Raw genomic sequence first — 20,338 nt, 5'->3', positions numbered from 1 at the left:
TTTACATTGTTTTGGTTTTTTTTTTGTTCTGCTTTATTTTTAATTTTTTTGTTTTGTATTACCGCCAGTCACATTTTAAGCTCATTTGTGTTTTGTTCTTTGCTTTATTTTCTTTTTCAATTCTTATGTCTTCTAATCATCGGCACAAAGGGGCGGAGCATAATCGTTTGTAGTTGAGTACTTTGCTTAGTTTACTTCCTCAATTTTCTTTACTTTTGAGTGTTTTGTGTTTTAAGAGGTTTGGCGCCGTTATATAGATATTTATTTTCAAACATTTGAGTACATAGCAACCGGTTATTGAAAGTAGCTGCCTGAATATTTGGGTTTAAAATATCTTAACAAACACAGAGTGGCCGACAAAGTGTTTATATTTGCGATATTTGCGGCATAGTTCGGCATTAATAGACAGGGAATTTTAAGAACAGCTGACGGTACAGACGCTGTTTAATATTTTATCTTGATTTCAAAGGTACACTCATGAACAATAAAGTAGGTGTGCGACATTTAGACAAATTTCGTATATTTTAATTTTGCTTGTTTAATAGCTAACCCTATGCTTCACTATGGTTAGCTCATTATAAAATAAAAACCATTAAATCGGGTTTTTTCAAGCCTATTGCATTTTTGTAAATTTTAGAATAATTTTTGGTATCCTTTTAGGCGAAAAAATAGAAAACAACTCTAATGCAAATGAACGTAAATTATTTACTGTTTTGATTGCAGAAGCGAGACGTACTGAATTCGAAAGAGAAGGCTTCACTTAATACAGCTAGAGATCGCTTTCGCTGGAGCATATGCGTTTCATTATCGAAGCGATAAATGTTGCAGATACCGATAGGCATTCAAAGAAGTAATAGTCGTAGTTGGAGTGACAGAGTAATCGAGCCTACCGTCTCTGGCGCTGAAGTCTTTGTGATCAGCGGGAAGATGGCCGTCGACCTCATGGTCCGGTAACGAAGGGATACGTGGGACTCCAAGAAGACACACGTCATCACTAGCGTTGCGGACCGAAGATGCCAAACCATGCTGCGGTGGCAAAGCTGATAGAACACTGAACCGAGTGATGGAGCAGATGGACGGCGAAACTTATTCCATCAATAGACAATTATTATATCAATAGAACACTGAACCGAGTGATGGAGCAGATGGACGGCAAAACTTATTCCATCAATAGACAAATGGGTGCAAAGGAACTTTGGGGAAGTGAACCACTTCTTAACTCAGTTCGTCTCAGGCCGCGTATACTTTCGGAGATACCTATACTGCATGGGCAAGGTAAGCGATCCAAAGTGCATATACTGCAAAGTGCCGAGCGATGACGCTGAACATAGGTTTTTTAATTGTGACGGATAGCTCGCGGAAAGAGATGCTCTTGGGAAGCAGATTGGCGGCATCGCGACAAGCAACATAATCAACAAAATGCTCGAATGCAAGGACAGCTGGAATGCGGTTAAGAGACATACATACATCGAGAACGTACTACGAAAAAAATAAATATAAACCTCGATACAGTGCTACAAAGCAAAGCCGCACCGATAGAGACACCGAAAGATGAGCCTATAGCATGAAAACTGGCTACAAATATGATGGAACCAAACGTGGTTGAATAGAAATGGTCCTTTATGGTTACCGTTCTCAGTCCTCCCGAAGTAAAACAGATAAAATTGATGTCAGAAAATTGCTCACGCAATGCAGCAATTCGGAATCCATTCAGGGAGGTTCGACGGATATTTTCTTTACCGATGGGCTCAAGAATGAAAAAGGGTTTGAAGTCGGATGGTACTTGAACGATAGTAATAAGTATCACTATGCTATGCGGGGAATGGCAACTGTTCTCCAAACGAAAATTTTTGCCATCTTGAAAGTAGCCGACTGGATAGTCGAGAGGAGATGAAGCGGGAAATAGATTGAAGTTTTCAGTGGCAGTCAGGCTGCACTGTAGGCCCTGGCGAACGCGAAGCAAGCCTCGAAGATTGTTCAAGAATGTAAGAAGAAGCTTAATTCTGTCGCAAGACAGAACAGCCTTGTGCTTATATGGGTTCCAGGACACTCCGGTGTTCAAGGAAACGAGATTGCCGGCCGATGAATTGGCCAACCGTGGATCAGCGGTTCTCCCACAGGCACCAGAGCCAATAATCGGAATCAGTTCAGCAGAAATCATGAATTGGATCAGCGATAATGTATGCAATTTACATAAAGTGCGATGGTCCGGTGTAGAACGCTCATTGAGGATCCGATTTGCCTGTCTTGCTTGGAGAAGGCGGATAGCGCTGAGCACTTTCACTGCGAGTTTCCTGCCTTTGCTAGAGCAATTCTACGAATTTTGGGTTCCGATGTCGTGAGAATGAGTAAAATTTATTCGGGAGGATATTTACAGATTTGCCAAAGAATCTGTAACACTCTCACAGAACTAACTACCTTTGTCTCTGTCTCTATTCTTTCCTATCTCTTTCTCTGATACTTTTCTCTTTTCCTCCTTGACTATCTTCCTATTTCCAAAGCTTTAAATACAATTGCCTTTTTAGGAGAAGAGGGAGGGAGAATTCAAGAGTTCCTCTCTGAACTTATGACCGCCCTGTGCACATGCAGTAGTAAATTATTTGCTAAGGCCACATAAAATGAGTGAAATGATGATAAGGTTAGCACATATGAATATATTTTGGCAACATTTTCTTGCAAATTAATTTGAATTTTAATATTCTATAAAAATATATTTCATTCTATACGAAAAAAATGACTCAAATCCAAGTTTGCGCAAACTTCTTAAACATTCAATCAGTTTCCAACGAAATTTTACACTTTTTATGAAGAATTTTTAGCCACTTTTTGGGTATGCAGTTTTATAGCCCATTTGATCCTAGTACAATAAAGTGCAAGTTTGGAGTAGCTTAAAAACCACGTTGATTTTTGATAATTTGTAATCAGAATGCGTTGTTGCCTATTTTCACCATATAAAAAAGAATCTCGCATTCGTTATATGGAGCAAATGCGCAACATCGCAAGCTGATGAAAAAGTTTGAAAATCTGAAGAATATTTTTAGCTTTTTTGTAGATTTTGTATTTAAATTTTGTATGGTTTTTGAATTATTGAAATTAAAAAATACGTGAACAAATCAGTTCTAAATGAGGATACTAGCCTGACTAGACAATAAGACTCAATTACAAGCCCGATACCGCTATAAAAGTGCTTAAGAAGAAGATAACGGAGAGAGGATCATACCATTTCCCCCACCTTAATTGAAGGTGGGTGCTCTAGGAAGGCACTTCTGCAATAACTTGTGAAACTTTAGGAGGTTTTGAAACTTCAGCTCAGCTTAAAATGTTCCTAAAAAGAATTTATGATATATATTTTTATGTACAAATACGCAGTATAATATATAAAATTTCCTATGGTTCCGCGAGGAAACAAAGCTCCGCCACAATCTTCTTCCGTTCGACTCTATCAGGAGCAATCTTCTTCAGCTCGTTTCAGCTTTTGTTGGGCTTCTTTATCGCCCTTTCTAAACTCCTCCCCGAGGTCAGCACTTCGTCGTTTTCCTTGTGGATTCCAATCAGTTGCAGTGCGTGTGGAGTCACAGAACGTGTCCAAGGCAGCCCCACATCCTTTTCAAGACGTCTGTTTGTATTGAAGTTTGGTTGCTGCTACTCCACTACCTATTGCTTGGTATGGTGTTGAGTTAGAAAATGCGAGGCATTGTCTGCATACAGCGATTTACAAAGCCTTGTAGGCGTTTCATGTCTGTAAATGCAAGGTTCCAAGTTTTGCAGCTGTACAGTGAAACTGAACTGATGTGCGAATTGAAAATGTTTATCTTGGTGCTTCTTGTAAGTGCAGACGAGCACCAGATGTTTTTAACGGATCTTTTTTATGCAATTCGTAATTTCTCATTTTGAGCCACCTTTTGAGAATATTCTGCTGCCAAGATGACGAACGTAGTTAACATCTTCAAGCTCCGTGCCGTCAATATCGGATCTCGAATAGTAAAATAGGACTCCTGTAAAAAGACAAACTACCTTTGGATCGCCTGCTTCATCTTAATATTTCTCAAGGTCACACTCATTGGGTATGCATGTGCTCAAAAAACTTTGTAAAAACATAAAAAAGTTCTCAACGAAAAGGAAACATAAATTAAAACAATCATCCGCACTTCCGTTTCCTTTTGCATGTCTTAATTAAACTAAAATTTAATGCAAAGAAAATAAATGCGATCAGTTACACATGAAATAAGCTCGATTCCGTTGTTAAAATATACACACAAACACACACGCGCACAAGCATGCGAGCCAACACATGAGCCAAATGTGAATTTAACAGCAAAAAACAAAACGCATGAAAATTTTAGGAAACCAAAAAAAAATTTATAAAAGTGTGGCTACGAGTTAGAGGCGTGAACAATGAAGAATATTTCAATTGCTGATTGCGTTGCAACAACAAAAGCGTTAAAAAAATATTTTCATTCGCAAAATGAAATCACAAAAAATAAAAATGTATCGAAAAAGTGCAAAAAGCGCATAATTTTTCTATTTCGGAAATGGAAAACGTAAGCCAAGCGGCAAAGCAACCAAGCGGCTGGCTGAGTAAGTGATCGCGTCACTCCCATCAAGCAACTTAGCAACAATACACAAGCCTACAAACATGCACACAATGTATATATGTATGTATGCACATACGTGCTATGGTTATGTGCAAATGCATAGCCTGTAAGAAAAACCAGAGCAATTGAAAAAAAAATTATAGCTCAGTATTGCGCCAACAGGATTTCAGAATGCATTCGTTATAGGTTAGCTTAGGGTGAGGATAGATTAGAATAGTTTAGGATAAGCTAAGTGAGTTTAGCGACTTGCGCGGAATTCGCATTTGGCGATGAAAGCAAAGCGTTACGAATGAATTGAAGCGATTCCTGCTGCTTGCCTTAATCACATTCTTGAAAAAACCTCAATTGATAACCAGAAAAAGCGCGCAAAATCGTGTATCCAAATGGCGAATGTATTGGTTAATAAAAACTAATTTTCAGAAAATATAAATTGGCTGTTTCTATTTGTAAAAAGTTCGGTAAATTGGAAAAGAGGGTCTGAAGAGTAGCACTTGATCACACAGTTCCAGCTACGAAGGCCTATTTTTTCCAAATACATTTAATGGTATCTGATGTAAAATTTAATCTTACGCGTACTATAAATAAAGTAGACTAATAGTGACTAGTTTGCAACTAGTTACAAAGAGGCCAGTCAATGCCCTTTCTTAGAAAATAACTTAAAGCATTGAATATTACACGCATAATAAATAAAGTAGTCTAATAGTAACTAGTTCGCAACTAGTTACAAAGAGGCCAGTCAATGCACATTCTTAGAAAATAACTTAAAGCATTTATATTATTATTATTATTTATTAGAGCAATATGAAATATAACACTAATTGATAGAGCACACTAGCTACTTTAAAGCATTTAATCTTACACGTATTATAATATAAATAAATTGGTCAATGCCCATTCTGAGAAAATAACTTACAGCATTAAATGTTATACGTATTATAAATAAAGTAGTCTAATAGTGACTAGTTTCCAACTAGTTACAAAGAGCCTAATCAATTCCCATTCTTAGAAAATAACTTAAAGCAGATTCATGCCTATTAGTGTTACAAATGCTTTTGAGTATCCTCTTTCTCCAAACATAAAAGTGACTAAGTAGTCTAATAGTGACTTGTTTGCTACTAGTTACAACGTGACACATAAACAAAAACTTAAATACACATTCTTAAAAAAATAAAAAAGTTACAAATGTATTTGAGTATTCTCCAACTATAAAAAACAAATTTCATACAATTTTTTGTCGAAACTTCAATATTTTGAAAATACTTAAGCACAGTTTTACCTTGATGTAGCTGCCAGAGTGAGTTCATCTTACAAAGGTCGTAAGATGTTTCCTTTTCAAATATTTATTAAGAAGAATTTTCGAAAAATTGGATTTTCTGGCTTTTTGCATTTTCTTAAAGTATAATATCTTAAAAATATTGTGTGAAAATTTGAAGTGAATCCGACAAATGCTTCTCGAGTTATTCAAAAATTAATAAAGGAAGCTCCGGAGCGTTCGAGTGCAAGTAACAAAATTTTAAATGCTTTTTTCTCAAAACAATGTTTATTGAACTGTTGATCAGTGTAACTTAAAAACCGCGTGGTAGATTTCAGTAAAATTTATTTCTTTTCTCAAAAATTTCGATCTTTTAAACAATTCATTATCCGAAATCCGAAAAATATTTCCTTGACAACAAGTACCTCAGATCTAGCTCACATACAAAGTGACAGTCGGTCGAATATAAAGAATTTGTTGTTTCAAAGCTAATTCAACAAATTGAATATGAGAGAGAAGGTGAGAGCGAAAGAGTGATAGATAGAAAGAGAAAGAAAGAGAGAGAGAGAGAGAGATAGTATAGATAAAGAGAGTGGGGTAGAGTGATAGATAGAGAGAGACAGAGAAAGTGAGTCCATACTGTGTGAATACTGAGATAAACCAACAATAAAAATATAATACATAGTTTGCTATTGTACGAGTATAGTTTGTTTATTGGAACTCAGCACATCATTTGACTAGCTGCATAAACGGCTACTACCACAAAGAAAGCTAATGCATTATATGTAAACTCATCTCAAAGGTTCCATATAAACCGATCTCAATGTATAAACCCATCCGAAGGTATCGGAGTATATGTAAACTAACAAGTTGGAACAAGGAAAAAGAAGAATAAACGCTGGTTCCTAATTTGATTGATATATAAACAACTCGTAGAGAGGAACTCATCCTCACCTGCTTCTGAAGAAGAAGAAGAAACTCAAACTTGGCATGTTTCGCATTCACTTGAGAAGTCCAACAGTTCGAAAACCCAGTTTAACTTTATGTAAGTAAGACAACCTGGCTAGGGGATTAACAAGGACGATCGGACGAGGACTGTCTATATTAGTGGCTGAATCGTACAAAACTGACTTTACAAAATTAATTTAATTCAAAATTTAAGTCTAAAAGCTGTGCCCGTGTAAGTCCAACGTGACTGGTATTTTGCTGATTAGTTACTCCTTCAAAGACTTTTTGATAGGGCATGTGGTGTATTGGGTTAAAAATAAAATAAATAATTCGCGCGTACACTTCTGTTAGGTGTTAGGCCGAACTCCTCCTCCTATTTATGATGTGCGTCTTGAGGTTGTTCCACAAATGGCGAGACCTACAGTTTCAAGCCGACTCCGAACGGCAAATGGTTTTTATGAGGAGCTTTTTCATGGCAGAAATACACTCGGAGGTGTGCCATCGCCTGGCGGGGGACGACTGCTCCATTCTTCGTGGCATCTGTCATTTGATGTTCATGCATGGAGAATGGAACCTACGCACTCCCGAATGGTAGTCACGTACCAACCCATTCGGCTACAACTTGCGTATGCATCTATCAACTAACCTTCTATGAAAACTTATTCCAAAACCTTGTTGTTTAAAACTCAATATTTGCCTGCTTAGAAAGAAGAAGGAACATAAACTTGACATGCTGCTAATTCACCAAAGCAGCTCACCAATTCAAGGCTTAAGCGATTTTAGCCATCTATTGGCGCCTTCGATTTGCCACTTCTTTGCTCGCTTTGCCTTGGGTTGGGCCCGCTAAACGAAAAATTTGCATGTGAAAGAAACAACAAAGCTATCGAACAAGACTCGCTACTAGCGCGCACGGTTATACCTCATAAAACTGGTATAACTCACAATTTTCACTGCTGCCAAAAATCTCTCTTGTCTGATATTAGGCAAGTTTCATTAGACCGCGTTCATACAGGGAGACTTTTGTTGCTTCAACGTGTCGAATTCTCTCGTTCTTGATGTTTTCGCAGCGTTCACATTTTGTAATTGTTAGTTTTTAGTCTGCATTGCAAGTACGAGAAGACAAGAACATTGAGAAGAACGAGAGCGTAAAGGATGTTGGCAGAGCACGAGCATCACAAGTAACGAGTACAATTCCTATCCTCCTATGTAGACTCGTCTTAATATCTCGTTCTGTATCAAATACTCGTCATTTGCTTCCATAAAAAAAAAAAAGAAAGCGAAACACTACTTTTTTGAGTTCACTATGGATATGGATCAGTTCCAAACTCAGAAGTTTTCATACCCTACGAAGTATTCTTTTTGCATATAACCAGCTATATAAGCTTGCCTCCCTTGGTCCTCAATGTCTAAAACTGGCCATATGCTTGCATAGAAATACTACGAACGTGAACTGGGCAAGTTTCAAAGTTTCACTTGAATTCACAGCAAATAGATTTTGATAGCAGTCGATTTTCCTACAGAGTGTCTCCAACAAAGCTACACGCAATCGTGTGTATAGATGCGCGGTCGCTTATGTAGTTGCTCTAGTGGTGGCGTTCGCCGGCGCGGTGGGTTGTGGTGCGAAGTACTTCGTTTGTGCGCTGATTGCATTTCAGTTTACACTTTTTAGTGCTTTAATTTCTAAATATTTGTTTTTTTTTCTACGCTTTTTCCTATTACATTTTTTGCCTTTTTCTTTGGCGATTTGCTGCGCTGCTCTACTCGGCCATACTCTGCTTTGATCTGCACCCCGCCGCGAACGCATTCGGACATTAGCACGCGTGTGCATGAATGCGATGCGATCACTCAGGCAGCTGTTTGCTGATCGCTCAACTGCAAGCGTTATGTTAACTCGTGGGCAGTTGGCGAGCGGGAGGGGGAAGGCGTTTTTCTATTTTGCACCGTTTTTTTTGTGATTTTGAAAAATCGCGTAACGTGCTGCCGCCAAATGTTTAGCTGGCTAGCTGTAAGTTCATTATCAATGTCGAGCATTGCTGTGCCGCGACCGCAAGCGCTGTGGATTGCGTTTTGCCGTTCGCGGACGTGCATAAAATTTTAAAATGATTTCAAGTGGAAGTAGGAAAAAAAAGAAGACTGTTAAAGCGATGAACGGATGCTGCACACACATGCGAAAGAGGGCGTGTGTGTGTATTGTGTGCTAGTACTCTTAATATTTACATATGTACATTCAAATGCGTAATTTCGTATGACTGCAATATATTTGGCACATACGAGTATAGGGTTTACCACTAAGGTCGCGTATTTTGAAATTTGGAAAAATGATGCATTTTTTTGCATGCTTTTGTGGATGATTTACGATTTTCATGTCAGAATGTGCGAATTGCATGTATGTATATCCTAATATCTGTTATTTTGACACTGACTGATAGTAATTTTTGATGAAAATTTTTGTCTATAAGTAATAGGAAATTTTGTTTTTTTGTCACTTGAGTACTTCCTAAAGGGCGCTTATGATCTTTTCTTTGAATTCAAGAATTTCTTTTGCGTTATTGGCATACTACTTTTCTTTCAAAACTCTCTGGCATTTCTTCTACTAGATACTTTCCTTTCAAAACCTTAACGAAATGGTCACTACGCGACGGGCCGCCGCGGCGTATGTTATCAGTAAAAATCTTTCCAGTATGTTAGAGGGTTTCGCTATTTCGGCACAAGTTCTTTGTATTTCGTGCCGATTCAATGGTTTAGAACCTCAATATATACACACCTGGTAGATATCAAAGAACAGAGCTGCTCAGCCAATACGGCAAGAATGGCGCTAAATTCAAATAACTGGCCTTAAGGGTACCTAAGGGTGGTCTAGAAGACGAAAATTTCACCTATTTTCAGGGTTTTTATTTTTTGCCATTAAAAATGTATAAAACGATGTTTCAACTCTTCGGGCTTATTAGCACGTTTATTGAGCATACAAAACGATTTTTTTTTTACTTTTGAAACAATATTTATTATTATAAAAATGCCGCTGAAGATGACCCTCTCGAAAAATCGAACCCGGACGGCGTAGATGAGGTCGAGACTTCTAAAAAGATTCATAAAATTCAAGAAGATTCTTAATCAGAAAGAGTGCAGTTATGGTCGGAACTAGAACAAATCGCAAAATTGACAAATTTGAAAAAAAAGTTCGTAAAATCGGGTTTTTTTCACTAGTTTTTTAGTTTAAAAAATAGGAAATTATTTAAATAAAATTGTGGTTCTAGTTCCGACGATAGCGATACATGTTGTGAACTGCATGTCCAAATTTCAAGTGATTCGGTTGAATAGTTTTTTTGTTTCCATCCCCGCCGTGCCGAAAAAAGTCGTTTCAAGATAAATGAGCTTAAAGTTTTAGGGACAGGAGCGCGCGGTCCGCTCTCTACCTACTTAATGGGCTGTAGAAGCTGTAATATGGGGAATTTCCGCATGACAATTTCACAGTATATTCTTAAACGCCTATACTTTTGAAATATCGAAAAAACAAAAAATCGATTTTTTGATATTTCTAGACCACGGTGTTTCCTTAAAGGAGAATACAATATTTGAAATGCACCTGAAGCTATTTTTTCACCCTAATTTTTCGTGAAACATTAAATTAATTTATATTATTAAGATTTAAAAGGTGGTTCTTCGACAGATTCCTTTTTCAAAAAGTTAGAAAAATACCTCATTTAATAGTTTACAATAATTTTTGCCTTATCAAAAAGAGTGAGCGTTAACGCAAATGCGTTTCTGGGCTGGTCCTGCAGTAATCCATCAAAACCAACTCAATTTTCCAAGCAAATTTTGATGACTTCCTCATCTTGAGGTTGTTCCACAGTTTTAAGCCGACCTCCGAGCGATAGATATTTTTTATAAGGAGCTTTTTTTCATAACAGAAATACACTTGGCGGCTTACCATTGCCCGCCGAGGCGCGGCCTCTATAAGAAAAAAAAAACGGTTTCTATCATTTTGCTGTTTCATGCACGGAAACGCAATTCTCACTGTCTCCGCCGATATTCGTCTTAAGGGACTGAATCATTTCCAAATTATCCACATGGCTTTCGTCTTGAACAACAGCAAATTTTAAAAAATAGTTTAATTGGTTCTAATTTCCACGCCGAGGCAACCAAATCTGTTCGCCAGAAAGCTTGATAGTTTGATGATCTGTGATATGGCTGGTGCACAATCCTGCTGCGTATTGGAATTGTCGTCTCTAATGGAATTTCCGAATAATGGCCAAGAATGTCACTACTCCGCATTGTCATTCTCTGTGTCTGTAGTGGCTACTAGGCAATAGCTGCCGAAATGCAAATGCGTCATGCATAGTTTAAATCTTCCATATTTCGAGAGGTTGTTAAAAAATCGATGATCCATTCCAAGAATCCATGATCCATTTCACACCGTAGAACGATGGGAATATCCTATGAGGCGTTCCTTGGAGTGTTTGAGAGAAAGATTCTGCGGAAGATTTTTGGCCCATTGCGCGTTGCGTTCATTTTCAAGTAAAAATGTTGCATTTATTCTGCCTTCCGCCGAGACTATAAAATTTGTGTGTTCTTTTCTCAGCATATTCATAAGGTTACGTATTCGTTTCTCAGATATTCATAAGGTTGCGTGTTCGTTTCTCAGATATTCATAAGATTGCGTGGTCTTTTCACAGATATTCATTAGATTGCGTGTTCTTTTCTCAGCATATTCATAAGGTTGCGTGTTCTTTTCTCAGCATATTCATAAGATTTCGTGTTCTTTTCTCAGATATTCATTAGATTGCGTGTTCTTTTCTCAGATATTCATTAGATTACGTGTTCTTTTCTCAGCATATTCATAAGGTTGCGTGTTCTTTTCTCAGCATATTCATAAGATTTCGTGTTCTTTTCTCAGATATTCATAAGATTGCGTGTTTTTTTCTCAAAATGGTACAAAATATTTTCTATCCTAAAAAAAAAGTGGTAGTCAGAGCTCCGAAAAATTATTATTTTCAATCATTTTTTGCTAGTCAGTAGCTTTATTTTACAAAAATAACTGCATAACATTAATACATCATGTTTCGACTTGACTTAAGCAAAATTTCAAAACAAACAAAAAATTAATAATTGTAAAAGTTATCGCTGTTTGTGTACAGCCCGTTTCTCCAGAAGTCCCTTGCGGTGATCATCACAAGTCTTTGGCGATTCATCTAAAATCAATCGGGCAAGAGAAATTAGTTTTATTCATAGATAATCTTGTACCTGATCGAATGGCGGCCTCAGGAAATATTTCTCAGATTTTCGAGAAAAAAACCGACAGTTAATTGTTAAAAAAAAATCGAAATTTTAAAAAAAGAAAATATTTCGTTCACCCACGAGTTTTTTATGCTTTTCAAAAGCGGTGTAAATTTTATTAGAATCTAGCAAGCGGTTTTTAAGTTACAGTGATCACCAGTTCAAAAAACATAGTTTTGAGAAAAACGCATTTAAAGTTTTGCTATCGGCTCCGGAGCGCCCGAGCGCTCTTCGTTAATTGTTGAAAAACTCGAAAAGTATTTGTCGGGTTCACTTCAAATTTTCACACAATGTTTTTAAAATGCTAAACTTTAAGAAAATGCAAAAAAACCAAAAACCCAATTTTTTGAAAATTCTGAATACCCTTAACCCCCCTCTTTTTGTGCGTCCGTCTGCCCCTTTTATTCAACTATTAATGCAAATGCAAAAAACTAAAAAATTCAATTTTTTTTTAATTCTGACTACCCCTAACCCCATAAAACAATATTTTTCTTTTCGTGCTTCCGTCTGACGCTTTTATTCAACTATTAATTTCTTTGATCTCAAGGGCCTGCTTCTAATATTTATTAGTTATTTCCTTGCGAGTATACAGCTGAGTAATATTTTTGTAAATTGCCAAAAAAAGAAGAAAAAAAAGAAAAAAAAAATCCGTCTCTAACAAATTTCGCGCTCCATTTTCGCAACGCACACACAAACTCACTAAACTTTTTTTAGGTAGATACAGCTGTCGACGCCAAATTCATGCTGATTAGCATTTATTTTAGAATACTTTTAACTTCGCCTTTCCATTTGTATATTTTATATATACTTATATACTCACACACATCTCTATTACTCATGTGTGTGTGTGAATGCGTATACCCCTAACTGCCAGCCGCTATTTAACGTGCGATTCATTTATTTATTTCAAATGTCAAAAACGCAGTTTTACGCTGTCGTACATACATACACAGACACATACATATGTACCTATCATCGTTGCATGACAGCCTGCGGCGAGCAAATGAGGCGAAACAAATGGCGGTTGTCCGCAGGAAGGCAATGTACACCTTCAGGCATAGATGTGTGAGCCCGAGTATAAAGTAAATGTGTGTGCATAAAATGTTATGTATGTGTATGTGAAATTAAAAGGTGGTGGAAAGTCTTAGACAAGCATTTGGTGCAAAAAACCCACAAACGGGGCGAGCAGTACAAATAATGAAGTATGGCTGGTGCAACTTAGACAGATTTCAGCTACTCAACAATCCAAATAAGCGAAATTCTCTCGTTACTTTTCACTTGAAACGAAAATTTAAAATATTTAATATCGTCTCATAACTGATAATCAGTTTAGTGATTTCCTTTTAATTTATCTTTCACTTATTCTACTCAAAAGCATCGACTTTTTATATCAGAAATTTTCAATTTCTTATATGTTAGGTTTTTTTTCCTTGGTCTCTACGCGCTTACTGCGTTTCGAGTGGTTTATTATTTAAATTAATTTGTATTTTAGTGCAAATATTTTTATACATATTTGCAGTTTGGCATTCAGTTAGATTACAAATATTTTCGTTTACATATTTTATATTGGGTTGGGGAAAAAGAAATGTCGTATTTGTGATCGAAACATACTTAGAATTATCCGATTCAAGTCAAATATGCCCCGTTTTGTTTGCAAACTTGTTGCCATTTAGAAGGCAACTTCATTATCCCCCCTTTATAAAACTCCCCCTCCTTATTTGCAAAAAACTCAGACAACCAGTTTTCGCAAGCCTCTTTTGAGGCCAACTTACTATCACCAAGGGCGTTTTGCGTGGACCGGAAGAGATGATAGTCAATTGGTGCCAGGTCCGGACTATATGATGGGTGCGATAGGGCATCCCATCCGAGCTCCCGTAGCTTCTGGCGGGTAATCAAAGATGTGTGAGGACGAGCGTTGCCCTGGTGGAACACAACACCACTCCTATTGACCAATTCTGGCCGCTTCTGGTCAATCGGCTTCTTCAAACGGTCAAGTTGCTCACAGTAGAGGACCGAATTAAGGGTCTGGCCATAGTTGAGCATCTCATAGTGGATAATTCCCCTCCAATCCCACCAAACACACAGCAAAACCTTCCTGGCGGTCAATCCGGGCTTGGCAATGGTTTGGGCCGGCTCGCCGCTTCACGAGCACGATCTTTTTCGCTTGGCGTTGTCGTACGTGATCCACTTTTCATCGCCAGTCACCATCTGCTTCAAAAATGGGTAAAGTTCGTTCCGTTTTAGCAGAGAATCGCAAGCGTTGATTCGATCCAAGGTATTTTTTTGCGTCAACACGTGTGGCACCCAAACATCCAGCTTCTTTTGGAATCCAATTTTCTGCAAATGGTTCCAAACGGTTTTGTGGTCTACACCTAGTTCCTGACTAATCGAGCGAATGCTCACATGCCGGTCTCTTTGGATAATTTCAACGATTTCATCAGTCTCTACGATGATTGGCCTACCAGTATGGGGTGCATCTTCGACATCTGCCACACCAAAACGAAATCGATCGAACCAACGCTGTGCTGTGCGAATCGTTACAGTATCAGGCCCATAAACTTCACAAATTTTTGCCGCAGCCTTCGTTGTATTTTTACCTCTAAGGTAGTAAAAACGTAAAATATGACGAATTTCTTGCTTGGTGGACTCCATTTTTGTCGCGCTATAACTTAAGACTGAAACATACGATCGCAACACTGTCAAAGAGACACTTGTAGTACAAATTGTCGTCTTCAAATCGCCGTTTAGTGTTACCCGATGCAATAAGTACAACGCAAGATATGTTTAAATGTCGCGCTCAATTGACAAAATACGACATTACTTTTTCCCCCACCCAATATGTAGTTTCAGCTATGCTTTGCAATGAAATTCGTTACAACGAAATGTGGGGAAAAAATTAAAAAAAAAAAAAAAATTCGGACAACACTGGGGCTTACGAATTATTCACTGGCCTATCTGCAAGCCCTACCTAGTAGTTTGTGCGGTTGACAACCTTGTGGCAGTGATCATTTGGTTGATTGTGCTTGTCTAGAGTCAGCCTGCCAACGATGGATATGCAAGCTTCACTGCGACGGCAAGGGTAATGGATGCTCTGCAACAATAAAATATGGAAATTTAACTCGCATTCAAACCTTGATCACCAACTAAGCGTGAAAAGAAATTAATAATAAAAGAGTAAAAATATCAAATTGCCGTTAAATCAACTCTCAATCACTTGCAAGCACTCAGTCTTCGCCGATGGCTGGTTCTGGCTCTTAACGCTGCTAATGAATGAGTGTTCCTACCGCATACATCAGAGCGAATTTCATTAAATTTCTTACTTAAACTTCTGGCTGGAATTTCCCATAAAAGCGCAAGTATTTATAAACACACCAACGTACATACGAGCTTGCGCCAATACGCACACAGCCATAGGCATACATACATACATATTTGTCAAGTACATACGAAAGCATGTTTCTGCATGGCCCTCAGCAGATTTCTGTATCCGTGAATGGCTCGCAAGTGCCTGCTGTCTTACACGCGTGCAGCTGGTTAAAAGCTAAGCGGCTGTCATGCCGCGCCCCACCACTTATCTCAGCCATCAGCCGTTTTGCTTAGCTCGGCTATCTTAAGCAGTTTTGCAACAGCCGCCGCCGCTGTCGCCGCCCTCCGATCAGTTTTGCATCTTTCGAAAAATATAAAAATAAAAAAGACAATAAAACACAATAAAATGAGAGACATGTGTGAACGTCGAGAAAAATGTCGCTGCTGCTTCTAACAGTTGGCAATTGACGGCGCTAGCTTGAGTTGACTGCCTGGTTATCCGCAATTGCTGGCTGTTGCTGCCGCCATTTGATGCTGCTGCCTGATGATCACGTTGAATCGATTTTTATGGCAAAGTGGAATTTGAAAGCATTTTATAAATATTTATGAATTTTACGTTTCCAACTGCATACCTGTGTATGTGTACATATGTATGTATGTACTTGCCAGCATTCACTATGTATGTAGATATCTACTTGCACAACTAAACAATGCACTAGCACGGCGCGACCTGACTACCTGACTACCTGGCTGCCGCTTGCCGCTTCACATTCGAATTTGCAATTGAAAATTTTTTTGCGGCGCACTCGCACCCGCCTCGTATGCATGTGTGCATAAATATTTTTATTTCTTTACTCATGCCCCTTCTATATTTGTGCATGTATGTGTGCAATGTTCCTATGTCTTCATCTAAGTATGCATTTTTAGGGAGGCTGCACGCTAAATTCTCGTTACAAAGTAGTGTCGCGCAAGTAAATTTTAAAATGTCTAATTTTTCCTTTTCCGCACCGTTGCATGTTTGAAAATTTATGGTATTCAAGCATTAGTAGACCTTGCAACATAGCGACTGCGGCGGGGATGTTAAGGAAAATCTGATGCAAGGTTTTTCAGTAGATGCGTTCGGCAGTGCCTAGCCGCCACTTTGTAAGTCTATAGCTGTGAAATTTGGCGGGAGCACTTATTTAGTTTTAACGTGAGAATGCCACAAGATTTAAAAACGCATTGAAATATACAAAATTTATTAACAAAATCAGTGCTCTGACCGCCCATCAATCAGTGCATTGACTTCGAGAAGAAAACCATTCTCAGCAAAGAGGCTAATTTTGGGTTAAGTGACTTTGTAAACAAGCAAAATCTCCAAAAATCTATATACGATCCGCGAGGTGGATTGGTATGGCGGTATGATGATGATGATGATTAATTGCTATCGCGCCAACCCCTGGGCTCCTACCGCTAGAATAAATGATTTCCATTGATTTTGATTTTCAGCTTTTGCCTTAACCTTTGCCCATGTCAGGTTTTCGTCTACTCAATCATGGCCATCTATGTCGAAAATTTGCAAAAAAAAATTTTTTTAAATATATTTTGGAAAAAATTTTGAACAAATATTTAAATATTTCTTTTTTAATATAATTTTTCTTTTAATTTTTAGATAAAAAATACTCTTTTATATGCATTATACGTATTTTTTTTTCCAAACAATTTCATTTTATTAAACTAAAAAAAAATTAGTTTTTTCCAAAATTTCCAAAAAAAAATTTCTAAAAATAATGTACAAGGCACTGTCGTCGCCGTATTGCAGCTCTCTTCTGGTAAACTCCTGTAAGAAGGAGCTCAAACATCTCGATCGAGCAGAAAACATCTCCCTTATCTGGGTTCCTGGGCACAGGAATATAGAGGGAAATGAAATTGCCGACGAGCTTGCCAGCAAGGGGTCGACAGAACCGGTTTCAGCTGCCCCCTCGTAGACATCGGGGTCCCTTTGTCCGTTGTTAAAGGGAAACTACACAATTTCTTTCTAAAAACAGCGCAAGACATATGGCGGTCTGTCTCATCGTGTGCTATTAAGAAAACACTATGGGCTCAATACGATAGAAACAGAATGCTTAAGGTGATAGGAATTCCCCGCCATTCAACTTCCAAACTCATTGCGGTGATCACTGATCACTGGGTGATCGGTACTCATGCGGAGAAGCTTGGAATTCCGTACAACCCCTTTTGCAGAAGCTGTGGGGATCTGTGTAGAGAAAGAGACTGTTGAACATTTTCTCTGCAAATGTCCGGTTCTAGCAGCTAGGCGCTTGAGATTCCTTAGCGTGCCCTTTGGGGATTGAAGAACTTCTCCAGCCTAGATCCCTTTTCTCTTCTCCACTACATCAACAACACTGAATGGCTGTAGACGGTTTTCTCTTCCCAAAAATGTGTCTTTGCACAGGTAGTGGTCGACATTATGGTATCAAAACGGCACGCAAGTGCTACTTGAAGTGTGCCTGTGGCACACCCTACCTACCTACCATTGTACAAAGTTTAATGTATTTTGGAAAAAAAATTTCAACAAAATAAATGTCGAACAAGAAAAGTATTTTTTACGTACGAATAGCTTCGAAAAAAATGGTTTCCAAAATTTGAAATAATTTCATTTTATTATTATTTTTTTGTTGATTCTTAAGATAAAAAATACATAAAATTTTTTTTTTTTGGAAATTTTAGAATAATTTTTATTAAATAATTTTATTTTATTAATTTTTTTTTGTTTTAAAAATTAATCTAAATTTAATAAAATGAAAAATTAATTCTTTTGAATATTATTTTGTTTAATTTTTTTGTTTTAAAAATTAAACACAATTTAATAAAATGAAATTATTTGAAAAAAATTAATAATTAATAAAGTTAATAAATTTTTGTTTAAAAAAAAAAAAAAATTTTTTATAAAAAACTTGTTTTATTTTATTAAATCTTTTTCAAAATTCTTTCGGTTTACTTCTTCTTATACCCAAACCTAAAAATAAACAAATTTTCTACTTCCATTCGCCCCGCTCGACCATTTTCTGTGGGGCTATATAAAATCTGTAGCCTATGCAAACAAGTCGCAGGCGATTGGCGCCTGAAGCCTAACTTCAGTATTTGTGAATTACGAACGATTACTGCTACGAAAACTGCATCACCCTTTCGGAAGATTAATAATTTTTGCAAATGGTACGTCAAACATATTTGACACTTGTGAACTAAGCAGTTGCTGCATACAAACATATAAGCAATGGAGCGCGTAAAGGTCGAAATAAAGATTACCCTCACTCAAAATATTTTTTTTTATTTAGTAAAAAAGTTTTTCAAAAACAAAATTGAATGATTACTTTTGCACCACTTAATATATATGTCTTTTATTTCCGTGACAATAAATCGAATACAAAAAAAGTGTATGTAACGTTAGAATTTAGTGTCGTTCCTAGTCGGAGCATAGGGCGGAAATCTCCGTTACTTGGGTGATTTTGGTTTTACGGCTGGGCTACCAACCTTGCGCAACCTCACGTACGTCTGTGGGCAATGCATTGGGGAATACATCTTAAGGCATCCAATTTTACGCCTCATATCACATTTTTTATAGCGAGTCGCTGGCTCCAAGTCGAGGAGAGTTAGTTTTTTTTAACAAAGCTTACATCTCCGCCCTGTGTGTTCTGCAGGAGATATTTAATTTCTGTCCCATATCTGGGAGGCATTCCCTATCCGCCACCTGCGGGCGCGCTTTCTAAGGAGAATAGGCCCCCCCGAGGCCATCTTATATAAGTCTACTTTAAAAACATAGAACTTTCAAGTAGTCTCGTACGAAAGCGCACGATGAGGTCTAATGGTAAACAACCCCTGTCGTACACTTTCGTGTTCACTTGACTTTTCATACCGAAATATTTGCATTTGTGGGAAAAGGCACACCCTCTTCATATATAAAAACATATAATAATATATAAATGTGGAAGATGAAAATTGTTGGGCAATTCGATTTATGTGAACTATACACGGATGTGCAAAAAGGCGATAGAAGAATATCCAAATAGCTAATTTAATTTGGCACACGTATATACGTATATACATAGTGGCTGTAAAAAAAAAACGAAAATAAAAAAATGTGACTTTTTAAATGAAATAAGATTTTTTTTATACAATCTAAACCCCCTCAACTTTTTTACGCTTTTCTCATTGATCCTTTGAAAATTTTAATGATATTATTATTTATAATTATTATTAATGATTAATGAATTATATATTAATTATTATTAAAATTTAAGTGATTATCATTATTTTCTAATAGTATTTTCTTTTTAATTCCAGGTGAGTTGATTTACTCGTGGAAAAGATTTCATTGCACTCATGTCCTTCCCATAACGGTATGTATACAAGTACGCAAATTCAATTATCTTCTGAAAGACTTCTTACATACAAACTTCAACCGTGCGCGATGTGGCCTAATGCCTCGCAGTTGGTTATTAAGTGTTCCATAGACTCCTCTTCATCACAGTAGAACCTGCATAATCTTGTACCAGATAACACTATTGTGTTAAAGTGTTTATTACAATCTGCTCCACAGAGTAATCTGAGACCCTTTTTATCTAGGGTTAGAGCAGATTTTGCTCTGTTGGCATTGAAGTTCCAAATCTTTTTGGAGTGATTAAGGCCGCTTGTGCTGTTCCAGTGTTCCCTGATTTTAGTTTGGATCCATTTTTTGGATTCCTGTTTTATATTATTTTTGTTAAAGCCGGGGTTGGTCCAATAAATAACCCTTTTGCCCCTTTTTAACACACTTTTATTAGGTCGGGTTGTATGTATGTATGTATGTATGTAACGGAATCTTTGAGCTTAATTTTCACTGGCTTCTAAACATCTGAACGACTTGAAATTTTGCACACCTATCAAGGACCGATGACAATGCAATAATTTGATAAAAGTTTTCCATTATCCTTATTGGGATTGC

The 20,338-nt window shown here is 37.3% G+C and overlaps 1 long non-coding RNA gene across 1 annotated transcript in view; it reads left to right on the top strand.

Annotated features, from left to right (window-relative positions):
- The window catches only part of LOC128857935 (uncharacterized), a 185,484-nt gene extending 165,552 nt beyond the window's left edge, over window positions 1-19,932 (top strand). Inside the window, exon 4 of the long non-coding RNA XR_008453966.1 lies at window positions 19,699-19,932. This is a non-coding gene — a long non-coding RNA (uncharacterized LOC128857935). The remainder of the gene's footprint in view (window positions 1-19,698) is intronic.
- Window positions 19,933-20,338: the final 406 nt, after the last annotated feature.

The sequence above is a fragment of the Anastrepha ludens genome, chromosome 3, assembly GCF_028408465.1.
Source record: "Anastrepha ludens isolate Willacy chromosome 3, idAnaLude1.1, whole genome shotgun sequence".
NCBI classification, from domain to species: Eukaryota; Metazoa; Arthropoda; class Insecta; order Diptera; family Tephritidae; genus Anastrepha; species Anastrepha ludens.
Note: the sequence above shows the minus strand (reverse complement) of the source record. Positions and strands in the feature narration are given on the sequence as shown.